We start from the raw sequence: 23511 nt of genomic DNA on the forward strand, positions 1-23511 counted from the left end.
CAGACTTGGGTCCAGACATCGCGCAGAGAAATGAACGATCAAGTTTCTCTCTGCTGCCTAGCTGTAGAATGTAACATGAAACGGTTTTACTGGAAGTCGCCGTGTAGCCTAAATTTTGGTGATTTCCAGAGGAAAACCGATTCGAACCAATGATATGCCTAAACATTTCGCACATACACATATCGCATTTATACACACATGCATATACCTGCTTTACGACATTGGTGAGGGTGGAGGTTCGAGCTTCTGAGGATCGAAGAATTTTCCTGGAAGCAATGGGCTCATCGGACTATCGAAGATGAATCTTGAGGCCATTAGGGACCGAGTCGTTGGCCCGGAAGAAGATTGGGACCAAAGTCAAAGGTCGGAGACCGGGGTAATCGCGTCACACTAACGACGAAAATTTTCGTCCGTTCCGGGTGGATGCAGCCAGGTTTTCGTATCCGCATCAGTTTCTGCACCGAGACATCGGAAGAGAATACATTTACGTTTGTGTAAGAGAAAAGTGAGGATAAACTATGAAGCTCGACTAGAGCGGCGTTCGTAGTCCTCGGTCCTTACCGGGGGTTGGTTTCGGGCGCATGACGTGGCGCAAGCGCAGCCTGGAATCGAACCCCGAACCTCGCTTCATCCAGAAGAACCGTCGAGGACGATGATGTCTAAGCTCAGTGCGCTCGGCGGACTGTTCGTGAACGGACGTTTCCCTCGCGAGTCCTTGCCCCTCTGTCAAAGCCACGCTCGAGCCTGGATGTGCCCTCGGCTGGTGCATCCAAGTCGTGATTGAACCGTTCCTTAGTTGGCGCTGAATGTGGGAAAGAGTCCTCAGCACCTACGGCAGAATAAATACTCGAAAGGCAGATCAGAGACAGTAAAACAGCCGAATTGCGACTTCGGTTGGAAGGTAGACCGGCATTGATGCGAGCTTGCAGAGCTCAGATCCCGGAATCTCTTCCAAGACAAATCCCAGCCGTTTCCTCAGCGTCCATTTAATGCTTAGCGGCCAAGGAATTCTCCAAGTTTTTCCAGTCATCGAATTGGCATGCTTGGTGAATCGGAATCCTTCCGTCTGAAACATATCCTAGACACGGAAATTTAGTCACGTGAAGTCAACCCTTATTGACGCTCGATTTTGTCGTTGAGGAATCAAATCGAAGCTTGAGCAAATCGCCGACTGTGTGTCAAGGCATTGCCTAAAATTAGTGCACGTTCGCTAAACGAGCAGGACTGCAGGGAAAGCATTGTTGCATCTGTTCGAAAGCTCAACTGAATAGCAGTTGCGTATGGCGTTGATGCATCCGTAACTCACTTGAAATTCGTCGTTCAAAAGCATCGAGACATAGATTGCAGCTTTGGGTTATCAGGAGTGTGCGGCTTGTTTTCACCCTCACGCGACGCAGCTGAGAAAGGCGAAAGTTCCACATGGTTGAAAGGCTGGATTCTACGAGTGACGTTCAGTGCAGTTTGTGGAGAAACTAGACGGACGAACTGTTCACCCTAAAGGAAAAAAAAAAAAAACAAAAAAAAAAAGAGGAAATCAACAAACAGAGTGATTGTTAAGTATTGAAAGAGGAAAAATCAGTAACGACGATCGACAGCAACGTTGGACTGCTCTTTCATCGTCTGAAGCCGCGGAGTAAAGAGCTGAGCTTTAGCTGGTGAGTCGAAAGCTCTACTTTTACACCCTTGGCCGTCAATTTTCATCTTTCTTTCGGGATATATTTAAAGCTTGCGGAAGTCGGCCACGCGTAAGGATCACTCCTGGTCGGTTTCGTTCCCCCGCTGCCGATCAGCCTTTTGTTTTTCAAAGTCGAGTGGCCGATCTTCCCGCCCAAAGGGCTCACTCCGCCGTAAAATTTCTCCAACAAATTTCACGCGTTTCATTTTCGTCCACCCGAAAACCCCCCCACACCGCAACCGCCTTAAAGGTCATCGGGTGAGTCTGGAAAAAAAGTGGAATAAAAATATCAATGCTGTGCAGATATTTCTTTCATAAAGCAAGTGAAATTGATGACATATTTACGACATAATTGAGAGCGACGAAATTGCAGCGATAAGCGGAATTGTTAATTGCGTTTAAATTCACACCCCCGTTCGTTCATTTTGTCCATTTTTTTTTTTTTTTTTTTTTTTTTTTTCACTCACGTGACGCGATGAAAAATACGTATGCCGTAACGTACGTCGATTGTTCGGTACAGGCCGCAATTCCAAATGAACTACTTTACCGCCCATCAATATATACATACATAATCGAATTTTGAAGCCACTAGAAGCTTCTTAGCTTCTACCTTGATCACTTACCATATGAAGTAGGTACACGTTTCAAAAGAAAAGAAACGGCGGGTTCGCACCGAAATACACATAGAGACTAATATAGATCGAAGATGCGCGGCAGAGGCTTACACTCCGCTTACAAAGAGGATACGTACATACTTTGGTTGGCATACGGCGACGACGCAACGGGTTGATGGCCCATAGAAACACAAGCGTAAGAAACGAATGTAGGAAAGGAAAGGAAAGGAGAAGAAAGAACGCAAGTAAGAATGAAGGAGCGAAATAAAGGACTGCGCTATGTTCTGGGTGGTCTCTTACTCGGTCTCCGATCTCAACCAACACCCGGACACACACAAACGCACACACACGCGAGAATTACTTTGAATACGGAACAGACTTAACCGGACTGTTTGCGAGCATTATCTACCCGCTGGCTAGTGGCTACAAGAATAATAAGTGCCAGTGACGCATTTAGCCAGACGGACTCCGGCTGACTGACTGACTGACTCCTAATTGCTGGCGACAAGAGGAAAGGAAGAATGAAAAAAAAAAAGAAAAAAAGAAAACACCCACAGCTGCGTTAGACCCCGTTTCACGAAGTCTGATTACTAATTACTCCGCATGGCTAGGCTACCCAAAATGTCAGTGTACCATCCACCGTGTAGCAAATGAATTCAACTTATTGCGAATATCACTATATTTGGTACTATGTTATTATACCCCGATACAGAACCAGACCGCGACGTTATAGAATAGCGTCAAATTGGCAAGGGAGCGGAATTATTAGCGATCAGCGCGTGTCGTCGGTGAAATGAAATGACGCACGGATGACAGCTCGGAAACGGCGACTATCGCAGCGATAGAGAGAGAGAGAGAGGGAGAGAAAGAGAGAGCGAGAGAGGTAGAGGGCGTCGATCGATCACTGATTTATACGACACAATGCTTTTTCGATCAAACGATTTATAATCGTTCCCCGATAGAAAACCTGTGTTGGGGTAGAAAGAGGTTCACGTGGCTCGTTTAAAGAATTTTCTCATCGATTCATCATCGCGCCTTATAAAACGGGACTCACGTAGAGCCTTTGCTGCAGGCACGGAGAGAACAGGGAGGAAAGTGTCGGTTTCATCACCTTCGACAATGCATGTGCCAGGGTTAGTTTTGTCGGGCGAATTTTACCCTCATTAGAATTTTGCAGAAGCTGAGCTTGTCAACAAAGCACGCAGCTGTTTGTCAGCGCGGCTTTAGCGCGTGAAAAAAAAAAGGTTCGTAGAAATGTAAATTGAATTTTTCACAAAGGGTTGTTTTTCCCGAATCAAGCCAAGACATCGAAGACGAGATAGCGCAGACGGTCGTAAATCACTACACGACTCGACGGTGAACCCGCGAATGTCTGCGACGTAACCATACTCGTGATGTTTACGTATTACTCGTAGCTGTATTATATCTTGTTTGAGCGTTTTATTCGACCGCGGGTTAATCGCGATGAAACCACTCGACCTGGCCTTACGGGTACGGGGGTGCGTGGATACGTGTTACCTGTGTAAGCGATGTTGATGATAATGACGATGCGATGAACGGAAATCACTCGCGTGATCTTACGCCCTGCAGGCTATACCGACCTACGATACACACGCTCGTCTACGTTTATGCAGCAGTCAAGCCCGACCTAGTTCGCAATCAGACCTAACGTACCTACTATACGTTAGGTGCGCGATGGAGTGCGATAATTATCGAGTTTTCTTGGCCGGGTGGTAGTTTTGCCTTTTAGGCCGCTCGCCCGGCTATGATTTGATCGTTGATCCGAGCCAAAGTTTCGCGCTGCAGACTTGTACGTATACAGAATACTTCTGATACGGATAAGATGAGTTTTAGCAAAGTGGAAATTAAAAACGGCCGGGTTATGCTAATGGAGGTTGCAAAAATAGCGCCAAGTTTACGGTGGAATTATGCAACCGCATTCGAACCCCCGGCGACACGCAAGACTCGACTTTTTCCACCCTCTATCGTTCGGACGAAGTTAGCCTGCGGTTACCTCTTATCGCGAAAACAGTCGCGGTATTTGCCATTCTGGTATTCTGTCAATTCGTGCTAAGAAATATTCCCTCGTCAAATTTTACCGCGCGGATGAAAAAAATGGATCGTTCGTCTCGGTGGTAAGGATTTTATTTAGAAATAGCAATGGCGGAGCTTTTGAAGAGAGATAGAGACGAGTGGTGGGTTAAGTATGACGCGCGGTATTATATCTGTGCGAAACTACGAGAAATTGTTTACCACGATTGAGAAGAAGGAATAAATGAAACTAAAAAACCCGTTGGCGGCCGCATCGTGCATGAAATCAATCTTGACAAGGCTCAATGTAAATTGTACAAATTGCCGCCGATCAAATATAATTGACAGTCAATCATGAAGGATTTGGATTCGGCGTCTGGCTTGTCAGTCCTCCGATCCGTATAGGAACAGAGTTTACGGAAATTTGTTCGGCGTTACGAGATCCCTGTTTGCATTCTGCGCCCCGTCATCCCTCGCGATTATTACTACCGCGCCGATACGACGATGCATCAGTCACAGATCAAAAACGATACGACAACTTTTTCCAATCTCACTTCAATACCATATTCACGAGAATAACGCTAGCTACCAGTGTTCGCAGTCAAATGAAAAACAGAGATTCTGTTAGGTTGTCTCGAAATTAAAGGCGGATTCGCATTAATTTAATAAGGTAAATCCAGAAAAGATGCCTCGCTGGGAGAGACACGACCGATCATTTCTATTTCTTGGAATACTCGAAAAATATTAGATATATTACAAAGATTCATCAGAACATTCTGTTTCATTTGAGAACACAGATTTGTGAAGAAAAAAAAGCGTAAAAAAATACGTATCATAAAAATCACCGACTTCTTTGCACCTTAATCAAAGATTATTCTTTGAATCTAATAATTCTGTTTTATTTTCTCGTAAATCTTGAGCCAATGCTGGTAAAATCCGCTTGACAATCGTAACATTTCAATTATTTATTTGAATTCTAATTTCGTCTTATTCAAATTTTTCCAACTCAATTGGTTCAAATATTTTTATATCGATAACCAATTACCACCAGAAGCCATCTCTCCCAAGTGTGGCATTTCACCGACCGTAATCTTGGGGTGAGATGGCCGATGCATTGAGTAAATAATTTTCGTTACTACGTGCAATTACGAAAATATTAAAATTCTCCCCTTCGTACTTTACACAATATACACATCACCGCGTAGAGAGCTCCTGTGATAAGGGCGCGCACTCGAAATTTCGATTTCGTAGTAGAATGAGTTTTTATAAAATGTCCGACTTAAGGGAGGCATTAAGGTCGAACGTAACGGCGATTGGCCGAGGATGAAGGGGGTTGGGAGGATGGTTGAGGGGTCCTAGCCATTCCGTTAGATTGCCGCCGGGCCTGTAATCTCCCCTAATAACTATAGATTGTCCGACGACGTCACATACCATCCCCGTATCCCTCGGCGGTGGCTTATCACCACCTTAATCGTTCCCATAATACGAGACAGCTACGGTACTCGCAGACTACGTACCTCTGCCGTGTCCCTCCAGACGCTGGCTGATGCAGTACGTGGATCGCATCAGATATTGCTGGATATCGCCGTCTACGTATTCCGCTTGATCAGCCTGCAGAGTTTCTCGCAAGTTTCGAATCCTCCTCGATACCAAACGTACAATTTTTCACATCCAGATTCACGAGTACTTCGAGAGCGATGAACTTCTCAGGACAATTTGACCAGTGATCGCAAGGATCTGACGAAGACAAAGTAAGAATGAAATGTAACATGTTTCTGCTGTAATTTATGAGTCGATATTGTTTATTGATGCGAATGAATAAGCTATAAGTTTGAAAAAAGCAAATTTGTCTGCCGTATTTGTTCAAATAATTGGAAATAGAAGAAAAAAAATGTCAACTCGTATCGCGGGACAAATTTTGACGGGTACAATGATCGATCGGTTTACACAGTCGCGCGTACCTCAACAAGAATAATTTTCGAGACGAAGACAAAATTGGCTGTTGGCTAAGATATTGGATATTGTGTACTTTTTTTTCCTCTCTTGTTATATACGAAAAGTGACTCTGGACCGCGGTCGACGTGACGTGGCTGTGGAATATTTGCAAAGAAATCTATTTGCTTTTCACCGCAGAAGAAAGTTAAAAAGTTTTGGACGTAGCAGTATAAACGGCAGGGGGTGGAAAACCGAGAGGAGGAGGGGAATTTCATTTTATTTACGGTAAAAAACTAATAAAGAACAAGTGACCGAGTCGATAGAATTTTTTTCCCGCTGTCCCACGAGAGATGGGCTCAAAGTTATTTCTTTTCGTCTTTTTTTCTCAACCAATTACATTTTTCCAATTCTGAGTGGATTTTGCATGTATAATAAAAGTCGAAAGTCGCAGGTAAGTATAACTCGACCCCACGGATGCGGACTCTGTGTTTGTATGTGAAATCGCTCCGTGCTTCAACGCACAAGGCAGCCAAGTTTCACCCGAAATTGCACACGGATCGATCAGAGGCCACACGCTTATTTTCCCTCCACAAAAGGAGAATTTCCTTGCTATAATTGAGAGGCTAATTGCCGTAATGGCGCAATAGAAAAATCGCGAATCGATCGATCCAGTGGGCGCATAAAACGTTCGTGCACACTGCGTGGGAGTAAATTCCCGCCAAGTTATGGGCGGTAAAAATTTTGCATCGCACGTAACTACGGCAGCACCTAGTAAGGAAGTAAAGTAAAATAAAATATCAACCCCGCAAGGTGGAAAGATCACGACCCCACGTGCCCCTCGAGTGTGTTGAAAAGTTTTTATGCTTTTGAGTAAATCGCGTTTCCCTCTTCAGCCGGTTCACTTCGTCCCGCACTTCGCGTGTTGCGCCATTCACTGGAATTTCAAGCGCCCAGAAAAACCCTCTGAGCAAACGATTTTCAACCTAGTCAAGTTTGCAGGTATAATTGCACGACTCAACTATGCGAAAGTATGCCTATGACATATCACGCGAACTTGGCCGGAAAAAAAATTTGCTCGTACATGGGGCATTCCAAGCCAACTCGACCTGCCGCCAATTTATATAACATGCTATTTCGGGGATCGGAAAAGCAAGCCCTGAAATATTTAGTTTTTTTTACCAATGGTTCACAAAAGTGTTCTTATTTTCGCACTACTTTATATCCCAACATCCGTCAGTCGTACGAAAAAATCACCAGCACAAAAAATCATCGCGAAGACGCGAAATGGAAAGAAATATTTTTTTTTCCGATTTTGTTAATGACTAGCATTTTTTTTCCTTCTTTTTTTTTTAATTCTCAACTTTGAGACTTTATAAGTTAGAATCAAATGAATGTCAAGGAAACGGGAAAATATAGGAGTACATACCTGAACTAAATGTCTGCCGAATTGAGTTATATCTCACAAATGAAATGTCCGATATCAAATTAAATATTCATTTGTTTGGTAATCTACGTATATATTTATACCCTCATTTTCTCGCTTACGGAATGTCCTATATACATTATACATACAATATAACATAAAACCCTGCATAAGTCTGTGAAAAAACGATCAGGCCTCGAGGTTTTTCAGTCAATAAATTAGCCCAGTGGTCAACTTCCACTCGTAAAAAACCGTCTTGCTAATCGCCATCGAGTCGAGAATTCCACGAATGATTGTCGCGGCGCTAAGACCGTGCAAAAATGAGGCACGAAACTGATACTGCAGGTAAATGCGGCCAAAAAATACCGATAATAAACGTGCTGGACGGGCAGCAGATGTAGCAAATCGGTAGCAGCAGCAGGTGGGCAGCAGCTCTCCTATCCTCAGATACGTGCAACGTGGTGACAGCGGCGTCGTCGCCGAGGCGTCGGGTCGTGGAGCGAGCAAAATTTTTTCCACCCCTTTTTTTCCGCCTTGTTTTCTCCTATTTTTACTCTCATTTTTCCCCTCTTTTTCCCGCCTGTCGACCGCGATGCAGGGAGAGAATATTCACAGGAGAAAGAGAAGCAGAAGGAGAAAGAGAAAGAGAAAAATAAGAGAATAGAAAGAGTTGGTTGGCTGCTTTGTGGAGCTAATTGTTTTCTGGAGTAACGCGAACGTAATAGCTCCTGGCGTGCGAGAGGGACGCGAAGCTCGGACTGCTGCTGGCCGGGCCAAAAGGAGAAACTGAATGAAGATGGAGGAAAAAGAAGAGCAGAGGAGAAATAATATCGGAGAGCTGAGAGCGAGTGCCGAATTAGTGGTTAGAGTGGAATCGAGAGAGGCGGAATCCGGAGGGAACGCGGGGGGGGAGGCGGCGCACAATGAGAGAGAGGAGTAAAGCTGTCCGCGAATGAGGTCGACATAATTGCACCCCCAGTCATACCGGAGGCGGGCGGCCCCCGCCGTCATCCATTGTGCCGCCGAACCTCGGCCTGGCTTTGATTAAATACTTGACACATCTCAGCGATGGGCATAAGTTCGGTTGAATTGTAATTACGGGGAGACCGACCGTAATTTTCGTCGCACTTCGCAGGATTCGTATTCCTCTGCAGGATTCTGTGCTCTGCAGATATGCCCACCGATGTTTGGTCATGTAATGCATCTGGTCTCGGGTTTTCGAACCGTGACTGTTTATAACTATCCTCGAGATGACACGTTTCGTCGTCGTTGTTTCCCGATCAACCGTTTAATCAAACTAATTGAAAAAATTACTTCGCAGTTCTGAGTAAATACGATTTCGCAAAATTGCAACAGAATCTTTCGGGTTTTAATACCAGTTGTTCGTCTTTTTTCGTTGAAATTAAAACCATTTATATATATTACAGAAATTAAGAATATTTTTGTTTCGTGTGAAGCATTATTTGATTAATTTTTTTAAATTACATCGGTACAGCGTTTGATGGGTTGATGTGCGTTAAACCGAAACGTGGTAACGCAATTTCTTCTGTAAAAACCGACCATTCTTCTAAGCGTCCAATCTGTGTGCGAGTAAACTTGAATGCCTGGTTTCAGGTTGAACTGGAATTCCCGAGACTCGATTAATCTTTCTTCATACCCGAAAAAAATCTAGCTCCACCATTATTTGTTCCTGTTTCCGATTCTCTTTATATTCCGCTCTACTTAACAAGATACGTTAGCAGATAGTTACATCTTTTTGTTGCACTTTAGCTGTTCCCCGTTTCCACAGCTGAGAAGTCAATTTTTTAATTTTTTTTTTTTTTTTTGTTATTATGAAACGAGGGATACGAGTTGTTCAACTTGTTTAGACAAAAATATAAATGTATACGCTCTTTTCGGAAGGACAGATTTGGTAATCGGAAAATTACTTTTAAAAAGAGCCAACCATGAGCTCCCTAACACTTGAGGGTGCTTCTCTGAAGAACAAGGGGTTGCCTCGCGGGCTCCTTTTCCCTCGTCAAAGAAGTTTTATTGCAACAGTTGACTCGTCTTTTGATGTCTAATCACGTCAAAGTCGTAATCTGTTTGGATCCAGACGCTTTTGACTTTGGCTGTAACTTGTATTCGGTAAAAACAGTCGGAATAACAGTCGTATAAAGGATCGTTGACATTACGAAACTGTTCAGAAAAAAAGAAAGAAAGAAAAAAAAACAAAAAAAACTACTCGCCAAAATTGAATATGGAAAGAAAAATTTTCACGTTCATTTAATTACGTGAATCAAACTTCTCGACGTGAGCATTTAATTGCGAGGACAGAAAGCATGTTCTTCTTTCTTCTTAGAAAGTTAATTACAATTATTGAACTGTTTCTATTTTTATTTATTTTTTTTTTTTTTTTATTTGGAATTCCTTTCGTCCGGCCGAGCGATTAGCGGCATGGCGTAGAACCAACCTGCAGATTATGCAATTTCATCAGAATTAATTGTAGCGCAATAAGTCGTTAAAACTCTCGAGCAAATTAATTAACACGAAAGTCGGTTAAGTGGAGCTAGTGGAATAAGAGCGATACTCCGAGGGGTGGAAGAGAACGAGGAGAATGAAAATAGCGCAGGGTCGTCGATGGCGCAGAGAGTGAGAGTGTGGTCGGCGAGTATAGCGGAAAGGAAGGTCGGGTCGGTAATGAAATAACGTACCTTATACGTATACTTACCCGAAGCGGTCGACCAGCCACGGAGAACTTCTGAGCCTCGCGACCTCTAATCTGCAAACTCCGAGTGAAATGTATCAAAAGATGAATAAAAGCGAAGGAGCTCGTACATTTCGAGCCTTTGGCAGCCCGGTTCTATCCGACATGAAATTATCGCCGAGACGAAAAAGGGGACTCCGTAAAACTGATAGCACACTCAATCTTCCCGAATCACACCCTGCGTAACAATAATCGAAACGATGATTGTCGTGAACTTCAAACCAACCGTACAACCCGTCGAGTGAATCCTTGGGTATCGTACGACGCGAATGCATGCCTGTATAAATGGATGCGAGTTGATAATCCCCGTCGGGATTTTCCTCGGTTATGAAATAGTTTCCCAACACGCGTTCTCGAAGTTGCGGGTACCTACCGCACTGCAAACTTGCTAATGCTCGTTGCCAACGGTTTGACACATTTCCTATGCAGGTTATACAATAATTGCGAATGAAATATCGCCGGGGATCAACGTATCCTCCAGGGTTTAAGATACTAACGCGAAATCGATATCGCGACAGGTATAACTACAACAGATTTTGGAAAGTCGTCACCCGGTCTTCCCTCCGTCTGCTCAAAGCTCGAGTTGACCGATTAAAAGAGTACCCTCTAGACGCCCTTAGCCCAGTTCCTCCAGGAATAGGTCATGTCGTAACATGGTTATCCTCGGAGTTTGGCGCTGCAAAAGCGTCAGCTGTCCTTAACGCTTTACGAACATTATTATAGGTATGCCGACATCGAAGCCGACCAGAAGACCGTCGCCCTGAATGGCGAGAGAGAGAGAGAGAGAGAGAGAGAGAGAGAGAGCCAACTTTTAAGCAGCGTCGTTCCAAACTTTTCCGTGTATTAATTAATATACTGAGCCAGTGTGATTTGTAACGTAAAGCTCGGCGCCGCGCCAGCTGTGAAGGTAATGCACTGCACTTGCCGCTGGTGCTGGTGCCTTTCCGTATTTCCACGTTCGGCCATCTGGCTCACCTGAAACACCTGATAAAGTAGCTGCCACTTTTTTCAACGATATGTCATATTACGAACGTTTCGATAGTTCGAAAGACCAATATAAAAATCTCTCGTATTCATCGGAGACCGAATTCCCGGTGCTTTCCGAACGTACAGACAAGTTGACTCAATTTATACTCCCTGGCCGTAACTACACGATCAATTATTTGCCGTTTCATCTCTTTAACGGAATCGCCGAATAATCGCAGGTTTGTAACGGCTGGTCAAAATCCCGAAATCAACGATAAGCACATCGAATTTCGAAGCTGCACGCGCGGTTGTCACCTGAGCCTGAACACAGATCACCCTGAAACCGTTGCCCGTTATACGGAATAGTCACAGTGCGAGAATGCGGAAGCTCGAAAATCCAAACAAGCTTTGAAACCCGTGACAGAAATCTATGTACCGAATTCGGTGGCACATTGAACACCATCGCGCGACCCATTAACGGTAGTTACGTGCCATCAGAAAACCTCTGAACACGATAAGTCACGCTGAGAGGGTTTGCAGGAAGAAGTATCGACACACCGATCTCGGAAGACAGGCTCGATATTTGTACCCTGAAAAAACGTAAAACCTTTCCCTGGACTGTTTTAAACAAGGATTAAAATATTTTCAGGAAAATGGTTGACGGTGCCAAACTACCAGCTCTACAACCTACGCGTCACAGGCGTATATAACACACTCACGTACCTTATACCTTACACCGAACCGCGGAGATCGACGTATGCGTATGCATACGTATATCGGGCACGTATAGATGCGGTTTACGAATGTGCTGGAGCCAGGGGATAGAGCTGAATTAGCATGCCTATCTGTGTAATATATTGGACGGTATATCGCTGGACGTAGTTGGTGCCAGCGGTGGTTCCACCGGCGATGCCGTTGCTGTTGGACGCTGCCGGCGTGATGTAGTGACCCCCGGTTTTATTGGCACCCTCGTTCCCCGTTCTCCGCAAACCGCGGCCAGCCCGCTGTATCCACTCTGTATCTCTCTCTCTCTCTCTCTCTCTCTCTCTCTCTCTCTCTCTCTCTCTCTCTCTCTCTCTCTCTCCAGTTAATCCGTACGTCGGTTGCCGACGGAGGTTCGTTGATAAAAAGAATGCTGCAGCCCAATTTTTATCTAGGTAGATACTACGTATCCGCCCGCGATCATCTGCAAGATTAAGCAAACGCTACGTCGCTACGTCGTCCCCACCGTTTCCGGTCGCACGTTACCTATTGCTTATACGTATACTTACTAACTCTTTCATATTTTTTATGGTAACTATTTAGGCTCGTTACTGTCCTCATATTTCGGCTACTTTTATTCCCCGTTATTGATATTCTGAATTATTGCGCTTTTCCTGAATTCATACTATTTGTCTCTGACTCACATCTACTTTGCGATTCAACCAAATTCTACTTCACGGCTCAATAAGACCAAAGCCCAATTCTCCACCATATTTCAAAAATCAATTTGTTCAACTGAACAGCTTCACACTCTTTGTTTTTACAATAAATTATTATAAATACAAATATACATCATCCTGGCTTCGATTCGGTCTCTTACTCCATTCTCTGAGTTGAGAGTAGCGACGGGATCGAATCCAAATGTACCCAAATAAACATCTTTGGAGGGTCAATACCAGGTAAACCTCTTTCTGTAACACTCGGATGCAGTTGAAAAAAATCGCTGCTAATATCATCTCATCCGTATTACTCTTATACTTTTTCCGACAATGTATTTCACTTTTTCGCACTGAAAATCCCGTACGACCGATATCGGCGCACTATATTTCATACTCGATTTTGATTTTTTTTTCTTCCTTTTTTTTTTTTTTGTCTCTTTTCGCCACAAATGCCAACACCTATGTATGACCACCTACGATGTATTGCTTGCCACTAGATTTTCCGACCCTCATTTTTCATCGCAGATTTTCATCGCGTTTTTTACCCAAACGGAATACCGATAGCAAATAGATATTTCGAACTCATTGAATCGCTGGATTTTAGAAAATCGAAAACGTTACAATATTCATAGATCGTATGAAATCAAATTGATTTCAATTCTGAATTACACATTTTATAACGCTAACATATTTAAAATTCACACAGCATCGCAATTATTTTGCGAGAATTCATAAATAAATCACCGGTGTGGAAACGAGGCTTGCAATCATTTTTTACACGCCTATAATAATTTTGTGTTCAAAACGAGGTACGTATAATCTGCGGTTCAAGAGTGTGCGTGTTGAAAAATCGAGTCGACAGAGTTGCAGTTAATTTTAATTACGTTGAATGATTAAATTTCGACGGATATTGGGAAAATCGTTTATATGAACAGAGGCGCAAATTGCATCACCGACATACAGATGGGCTTGAAGCTGATGAAAAATCGAAGACGAGAACGAAGTAAAAAATTTCTCGGCATGGTTTTTCAACCTGTTCACAAACATAACATAACAATTTATCATTCGCGTGAAAAATCCTTGAGCGACCGGAATGTAGGAACTGTACGGTGTCCTTAACTAATCAGATTCTGCCTTGTAATCTGGCATAATGGGATGTACGGTATCATTTTACTGAATATTAATAAATGCGCTCGGCGTGATTTATGGAAGCTGAGTGGTTTATAGTTTGGAATAACTATATTCGAGTTAACGGATGCCGCAGCATATCGAGGCTGCCCGCAATTGGTGGTCATTCTAGATTCGTCCTAAGGCTGTGAATCGCGTCTTGATTGGTTCCCGAGGAACCGACGCCACCAAACCTGTCAGAAACCACAGTATATGAAATCAGCCGCGTCATTGACGTCACAGTGCACAGCGTACGTGGTCTACGATTGAAACAGGTTGCAGATGCTGCGGGGGAAATCAACGATCATTGTTACCGAATACGATGGATGCGTTTCGTGCATCCGGCACAATGACGCCGCAACGTTTATACGAATCAAAGTGGATTCCTCGCTCCCCTAATCTTAGATAAAAAAAGTTAAAACGTGCAGGGAAAGTATCAGTGAACCGACCGTATTTAGTAAGATAAATTATCTGTGCTACTAATTTGTTATACAGGCTTGATATTTCCGCGAAATTATTTAGTATTTGACTCGTGACCTCTTGGTCAAAAAGTTTCTTCAAAATTTCAAGTACCGCGTTTCATTTCACTCGTATACCATTTTCCCGGCATGTTTTACGACCATTTCAACAATATCGCTCAATTTGTTCAATCAAAAGTTTCCCTCGTGCCTTTTTACTCTTTTTGAAATTTTCTTCGTGATTCTGAACGCCGCGGCATTTATCGTTCACCGTTTTTGAATAGCATATTGCGCCGCATTCCGCGGGTAATTTCAGTGATTATTATTAATATTGTTCGTGACCAGAGAGTGTATGAAAGTGAAAAATACGAGCATTTCAATTCACTCATACCACTCATTGATTCAAAATTTATCGGGCGTATGAAAAGTTTCCTATGCATACGTATGTGCGTATTATTATACGCATGCACAGTGTTGACCGTGCTGACGTAATGGAAATAAATATGCTAACGGGGTATGGATTTTCAATGCAATATCTTGCACACGTGTACAATTGATTCAACAATACCTCACTTCAGTTGCCCCAATTTGAATTCTTTATATTTTCAGTACGTATTCTGTACAAGAAAATTCATAATGGAGTTTATTGAGAAATTCTTGAACAAGCTCAAGCTTTTTATGCACACTTTTTATGCAATAACAATTACTCCGCAAATTCCACTCAATTATTTCAACGACCGAATGACCGAGAAACTGACTTGCACACAATTTATTTCTCATTATTTTCCTTTTTCGGTACGAGCTTCACAGATAATTAATTATCGCAAGCACAGAAATTCATGCCTGTACTAAACGATGTCTCTATAATACGTGAAAGTGAAATTTTGGTCCTCGACATTACCACGCATGTGAGTAGTAGTTCGGAGAGAGCTGAATTATCTCTGATACAAGGTTAAATTTTCGCCTTGACGTATATTACGGTGATAATTGCTTCTATAATATAATACGCGTTGCCCGCTGAACTGATTCTAACAATAAGCTCAAACCGTAACACGACTGTATAAATTCTCCTTTGTGTTTATCCACCCGACGTCGGTACTCGTGCCGGGAGCTTGACGAGTGTTTTACACTTTGACTATTCGTTTCAATTTTCCATTTAAAAAAGGTAACGACCTGCCGGCTGCCGAGTCTGTGAAAAGCATGCACTTGCAGAATTCAAACGATGTAGGTTAATTGAGGCTCGGATCGTCGCGGGTGGCTGATGCCTTTCGAAATACTCGCAACTTCTCTAGTCGAAATCGAAATTACAGGGAGCACGAATCGCGAGCGGTTGAATAAAATTCGAAAAAAAATTAGACGCGAGCATTTACCTCGCCGCGGAATTTCTTCACGGATTTTTGTCCCGGTACTCGAAATTTTCAGAGTACCCGATTACCTGCCCTCCGCAAAGCCCTCTGTCCCTGAGCGCGCGAATGTCGATACGTCGAGGATAATTAACACGGGTCGTTACGGGGGTGAAAAATCGAAGCAATCAGGAAGGTAGAGACGTTACTAACTACCCGTCGGAACTCGCGATTACACAGCTCAGTCAGCAGCTGATCCTCCCGCCAATTCTCTAGCCTGCAGCAGCTTAATTTGCATTCGCGCGTGAATTTATTCAAAGAAACCCGGTTTTTCTAATCGACCAATTATGCGACAGCGATTTCCCAGGCACTAGCGAATGGCGAATAGTGGAAGGAGTTTATTCTCCTTCCATCGAATCCACAGCGAAGGTTCGGCAAAAATTTCATCGCCGTTTTATCCCTCTTCCCGTGGAAATTACCGTCGAACTCACGCGCAAACTTTCGCGGATCGCACTGAGCGGCGGAATTTAGTTTTCAACAAATCGGCAATAAATTCAACAAGCTAATCTAGTTTACGTTGGCATTAGTGGGGGTCCGGCTGTATAACGGTCCAAGGATCGTGAGTTGGGCTCAAGTCGCTTCGGACCGAGTTTTGTCGTTCTGCAGAAACTCAGGCAGGCCCACGCAGCGAGCCGCGTTGCAAAGCCGGAGACTTAGCGCCAAAGTACCGAAATAAGGAAATGCCCGCCTCAGACGCCTGAACGTTACTTCGCAGACGCCGAACTCTTTTCGCCAATTTTCACCATCATTATTATAGATTCTATTTTATCTCTTTATTTCCCGTCGCGCTCGCTAAGGTTTATAATCAATTTTCTCGCCAAGTTTTATCGGCGCAAGTGTGCAAAAAGAGAAAATCACCCCGAGCTGTTCGATGTACACGAATACTCCCCTCAGGGTCTCGATGAGTTCTACGGTGTTGATGACTTCGAGAAATGCCGGAAGTAAATTTCCCTGTAGCACAAACTCTCTTTCGCCGGGATCATTTCTCCGATTTCTTCTATTATCTTTTTCTCTATATTTGTTACATATTCACTTCGTCGTCACCTTTTTCGCCCGAAATTCCGCTTCGTCTTTTTCCACACGTCCGTGAGGCCATGCTTCACTTCGCTTCCTTCTACATATATTTCTCTTATGAAATGGACACTGAGTGTAAAAAATGTTCCAACCTAAGGTCGATAATGATTTGCTCGTGCAACGGGCGTTTGCCCTCCATTGTGGAGGAGATAAGAGGCGGACGGAAGGGGCTTAAAGGTTAAGATACTAGGTGAGCGAGGGCTTAGATTGTAAAGAATGTTCACCCTAACCCCTGAATGCTTGTCCCGCGGAGTAGGTGCAGCTGACTATAAAAGAGGGGCAGGTTTATACGTACAAAGACCGATGAAGTTTCGCTCGGTCGATACAAGATACATAATAGACAACAAAGTTATGATAGTAGTCCGTGAATAATACAGGTCGATTAAACCGTGCTTGGAAATCGAACAGAAAGAAAGCAGCAAGTGGTTAAATGTCTCCTCGGAAATGTTTAGTTCCTTCACTTTCAAATTTCAAATTTTACGACCATCGCGTGATTTCCCTGCAGTCAGACCAGAAGTGTCGTTCCGATTGAAGTGTTTGAAGCGAATTCTTCTGACCCTGTAGGAGTACGAGCAACAGGCTGTTTCTTCCTATAATTCGTTGTCAGAACATTCGCTCTTTGATCTATTTTCGTGATTTGGACCGGGTAGAAAAAAACAAGTCTCGTTTTAAAACCACATATAGTTTTCTCGTAATGCGATGCATCAAAGTCGTCAGCCGGACTGGCAGATTTTCCGCAGGGCACGATTTGGGCTATGAATATTGTATACGTATCGAAGAAATTGATGTCAGAAGTTGACGTATAAATACTGAACTTTTTTCTTTCCCCGCAATCCTTCTTTTATACGTATATCTGGTTCGGCGATCGGAATAAGGCAGCCTTCAACCAATCTGTAATCGATTTATTGCACGGCTATGTGTACGAATATATATATATATTTGTTAGAACGAATGACAAGTATACTCGTGGCCAAATATATATACTAATAATACAATGTATATTATATGTATACGTATAGGTATGCATAAAAGCCGCGGATTGATTGACAGAGATCAAAGATCTCGCCTTTCCCTTTTCTTCGGAACGTTTCGTGCCCTTTATTTGCGATTATAGCCGACCGAGGAGTTCGCTGGATTTCTTTTTTCCAAATACCACGCACACACCGAAACACATATATTAAAAATATCGATTTTAACTTTTTAATTTCCACAAGAAAAATTCACCGACGGTGACTAATGAGCCTAACTGAAATTCAAAGGGCGACGAAAAGGTGGAAATAAGTGAGGGGGAGGAAAAAGAGAGAGAAAAAAAAGAATGAGAAGTGTAATAAAATAAAAAATAGAAGGGGAAAAATACTTGGCACCCGGTAAATGAAAGTACCGCCCCAAGCGAGAAGGGATGGAGTTTGGCAATGCTTATATCTATACAGCGGGGAATTAATGCTGTACAGAAGCGAGTTATTCGGAGTGAGAGGAGGGAAGAGTGGAGGGTACGGAGCGTTTTGAGTCGAGGCAAAGAGTTTAAAGCAATTAGGCAAAGTGTGAAACTGTCGCACGAGAGTCGAGATCTTAGATCTTAGACGCAATGTTCTATGCACAGCAGACGCACGTGTAAGGAAGACGAGCGTAATGTACGCGTTCTGTAAATAAATTTTGTCGGCTGTGAAAATGACTGGCAACGGTTGAAAAGGGGGAGCAAATTGGAAAATGCACCGCTTTATCCCGATGATATCGACGAGTGATTTACAACCGTCAACTTCTTGCACGTATACACGCGAATTGCCGGAAAAATTATTAACTTTCAACGCTTCAAGCTTGCGGTCCACTGATGCAACCTGTAAACTGGCTGGCTTAGTTTGTTTCTGCCGTCCGTCGACCGCGGTCAAAGTGCACGCGAATCACTGCATCAAACCGGAACTTTGCATCCCCTGCGAAGCCGTTTCGTTAACGTATTTCGGATTTGAATGATAGCTTGATTGAAAAATTCGCGAAATAACCAAATCAATGATTTTGCGGAATGTTAGTAATGGCGTGTGAAAGCCTGATCGTTTGAAAGACTTTTTTCGAATCTTTCGCCGCGGTTAAAATTGTCGAAATGCGGGTTCCTTGGGGAGCGAGGATCGCTCTTCACCCCAGAATCGCGTTTTGGTTATGAAGGAGAGACGCGGATATATTTGTCTACAGTCTTGGAGGGACTTAAGAGCGACTCGAGAGGCGAGAGAAGAAGCTAACGATAAATAGAGGCGAAGACAAGGAGACGCAAAGTGGAAAGTTAATGAATGCGTGAGCATTCGGAAGCCTTGACGTGAAAATTTTTCTCATTCAAGAGTCGCGCAGTCTCGGCCATCAGCTATAACACCGGTTTCTCTTAATTAAATTACCGAGAAGAAGAACAGCCCTCGTCAGAATAAATTAATTTATACGAAAACTACGAAAGTTTCGTCTCCGCTTCTACCCGTCCCTAGGCTCTCGGATCTACGCACCAAAACTCCGTTACAAAGCTCGGATTTCAACGCGTCCAATTATCCACTTGGTTTGTCGCACCAGCGATATGCATATCGGATACATATGCATACGTATAGTTATGCTGGGTGTAACGCCGCGATTCGCAAGCTGGTGGAGAATTTCAAACGAAAAATTAGAGAGGAATGGTAAAATGAAGAATTTTATTTTAAAAAAAGTGCTCCTCCTTTTCGTAAGAGAATTAACAAACCGTTCGAAAATGCTATCCATTCTCACGATCGTGAAGTTTCGATTTTTTTCTTTCTCAAAGAGATTGCAGAAGCGTACGTCTGACGATGAAAATCCATTTTTGAAAATGAGAACGATAACGCCACGATTTCTCACAGGTAAGACATCACAGAGCATCGTCAGCGAAACATTTTACTCCACATACATAGGTACACATGATTCTCTTACGCTCGTTTTTACGGCTCACGCTTCTATTACGCATCTTATTCACCAACGTATTTTACATTCAAGAACGGTGATGCGGCTAAGATGCATATAAAATACTCTACAGCATCGTTATTCCAGCGTACGGACGCACGTGAGTTAATTTATGACAACTTTTAACGTTTTCTTTTATCTTTAAATCAGTATTGTTGTTCGGGATTCGTAATGGAGACAGAAAAATCCCAATAAACTCTCAAAATATCGTCAATGTGAATAATCGCGATCACATTTAGCGGAAAGTTCTCTCATTTGCACTGACCGTTCTATTTTTATCTTTCATCTTTTTTTTCTGATTGTGGAAAATCGCCTTGCCAGTCGGTCACGCAAGGCGAGAAATAACAATGAGCGTGTTGTAAAAAATATGTACGAACCTACGCGCAGTGGCGACCTTTCAGTTTTATTCAACCGACGACGATGAAAAAAAGATAGAACCACCTCCGCCTGTTCGCCGATAATTCTGTACTGCTCGCGTGTTTTTATTTATCGCGACAGAATGTGGTTTTGAAATTGTGTGCGTAGTACGTATTGTTTTTTACGCCAAGAACTTTTCACGTCGTTTCAATGTGTGAAAATTGTTCGAGGCTACGGCCAATTCGTCACCCCGTAGTACAGAAACAAAACTCATTTGTTATCACCGCCGCTGTTGTTATCTCAAGAATAGAAAGACGTGTATTGTTCGGGCTCGTCAATTGGAAATTTTTCCCCTTCGTGGGGGATGAAAATTAGAAATTCACATTCTCCGCACAAAAAGTACACAATCACCTACAGAATTGGAGAGGAAAGCTGTCACTTACCAATCGTGCAAGCTGACTGAAGCATCGAAGGCATCAGCAGGTTTCGTTTGCCGGTATTCGGTCGTCCGGATACACATTTGCACATTTCACAGGTTTAATGTTCGGCTGCACAATTTCACAACGCACTTTTACGAATGACACGTTCACGGCGTTTATAGTTATCTAAGAATAGTGAATCTTTCGACGAAACTTTCATTCTTGCAGGTACGCCCGAGTTTGCAAACGTTACGATTACTCGAAGTTTGTAGAATCTACAGGTACTACAGGTACTTTAGCGATAGCGATAGATCTGGATCATTGACGTAGGATCAGCGAATTAGTGATAAATGACTAGTGAGAAGTCGGGGTGATGATTAAATAACAATAAACGATATACTTTATTGAGAAGATGCACGGCGCGAACCGTATCGCAAGATATCGATAAGACGACTGAGGTTTAACAGAGGGCAGATAATACATAGATGATACACATAGACGACATTGAAACAGTAAACAATACACAAGAAACACACGGCAGGATTTGAGGTAGAGACGCGCAGGTAAACACCGCACGCTAGTGTGCGTTCATCATGTATACGAGGACGCCTCGAAATATAGATTGATTATGAAACTGTAACGAGCGCGAGTTAAATCACTCGACCGTTAAATCGCTACTTTGCCGCAACAAATTACAAACATACTTTACACATACATTATTTTTACAATTACGCATAACGACCTTCTAGCGTCAAAATGCAGATACCTACTGATATCAATAATTCGTGTGACCGTGTCTGGCAGATTTTTATGGTCGAATTGACGCTTGGATTCAAGAGCGATAGCGAACAATCCCAGGCGTAGCTTATGGAAATTTTCTCTCAAATATATTTCTACTCTCAATTCCTCTCCGGTATTCCTTACTTGCTTACGGATGTCGACACCTTAAGACGCAGCTGACGCAAACACCTTGCGAAATTCGCCATCACCCTTTCGCCGAAACCCGACTGATCATTGGAATATTTCACTCCGACGAGGAAGATAAAAGCTCGGCACGTCCACGCCTGGCGCTTGGTAATAAATTTTTCCTCGTTCATCGGGCGACGTGTATAACAGAGAGAGAGAGAGAGATGAGAGGGAAAGAAGGAGAGACGAGATAGAAGAGGAGAAAAAAGAAGAAGCAAAAAAAACGGGTTTCAGTTACGGTTCCAAGGCACGACTTGACGACCTCACGCGTGCATCTTGCACCGAATATCCGGCAACGAATCGTCCCATAAAACAAACGTCGTGTTTGGATAACAAATCCATACACCGTGCATCGAGGTTCAGGCATTGGGAGCAGGTGCGATTGAAGTAGAAGGGTGAAGTGTACCGAATTCCAAAGTAAAATTAAACTTCCGGGAGGTTCGCGATATGACAATAATTACTGAATTGGAATTGATAAATTTTTTCGGTGTTTCGGAATGCCTTTATATTCTTTGAATAGAAAAACTTATCGATAATAAAATTAAGTATCTAATAGGTTGGAAGATTCATTCCATTCGTATAGGACATAGGTATATGTATATGCGCCCGACGAAATCACATTCACCCATTCTGGCGGGAGGGTATAATTCGCCTCGAATAAATGAAGGAACTACGACGACCGAACTCTGAATCTAGAAGCGGCCGAGTAGTTTCTTCGAGGATGGCTTTACGGTGTAAAACCGCGTCAGCTCTGCTCGGGACGCGCGGGTACGTATCTACTTTGTCAAGCGATACTCGAGCGCCGTTAACAGCCACCGGATAATCCAGCGTTCCGCTGTATCGAATAGGTATCAGAGACCGCGGCTTTGATCATAATTTATATCGGCTGACGCGCGACACCGGAGATTTCGGGATCAGCCGAGACCGGGAATAACAGGCTCCGATGGCTCCCGGACGCCTCAGGATTCGGTCGAGGATCCTGGGAATATCGGGGCGATAATTTCGACGGTCGTCGGTCCGGCCGACGTTCGCGGCTCCGGAATATAGCGCGCTTTATTTTACCGGAGGCCGAGCAAATAAGGGCAGCAAATCCGAGAGTTCCGGACACGGCGCGGAGCATTACACGTCCGAATTTGAATAAACTGGCTGTTGCTCCAACTTATTTCGCCCCCTTTTCTCCACTTCGCGGGAAACTCAGGCTTCGAGAAAGCTGCAAGGTTCTGTCTAAATTCCAAAGTCTCAAGTACAAAACCAGCTGACGGTGTCACCGCGTTTTATGAAATATTATACCTATCCCTATCCCGGAAAAGTTTTCGCCGACAATCTCCGTCCCCCTCTCCTTACTACGAGTCCTGCAGAACTCCGCAAGGCTGACATCTGCAATATGCATTTTCTCACACACCGAACTGGTTTTAGATTTTTCGCGAAATCTCACTCTCCGCATTACTCTTTCACGATTCGTGTTCTCTTCCCGTTCGCTGTTTAGAAATTATTCACGCCTTTCATACCAACCATTCGGAACGTGACTGCATTCGGATCGTGACGATTTTGGAAAAGGTTCTTACGCTGGAATCAAGAACATGATCCTGACTTTGAAATTTGAAAATCCTATTTGGAGTCGCAATTCTTTTCAGTTTGCCAAGATATTTGTTCTCAACAGTGTGGTTTTAAATGTGAAAAAACATTTGTGATGAAAAAAATCATCGATCACGACTCGTTTGAACGGCGTTAAAAAGCGAAACTCAAAAAAACTCCAAGTGTGAATTTGAAAGGGGGCAAGTGATACGGAACGTTTGTATTTGAATCAACGTTTCGTGTTACGTAAAAGTTTCGATGGTGAGACTGACGTGTGTTTTCCATTCGGAGTCCAGCCGGGATGATCGCATCCCGTGCGGCAGGGCCGAGTG

The 23511-nt window shown here is 43.4% G+C and overlaps 1 protein-coding gene across 1 annotated transcript in view; it reads left to right on the top strand.

Annotated features, from left to right (window-relative positions):
- The first annotated feature begins 695 nt into the window (after positions 1–695).
- Positions 696–23511, top strand: part of LOC107224631 (teneurin-m) — a 342331-nt gene continuing 319515 nt past the window's right edge. The window contains exon 1 of the mRNA XM_046742613.1: positions 696–1655. The gene's annotated coding sequence lies outside the window, so the exon portion shown is untranslated. The remainder of the gene's footprint in view (positions 1656–23511) is intronic.

Source organism: Neodiprion lecontei, chromosome 6 (genome assembly GCF_021901455.1).
Source record: "Neodiprion lecontei isolate iyNeoLeco1 chromosome 6, iyNeoLeco1.1, whole genome shotgun sequence".
NCBI classification, from domain to species: domain Eukaryota; kingdom Metazoa; phylum Arthropoda; class Insecta; order Hymenoptera; family Diprionidae; genus Neodiprion; species Neodiprion lecontei.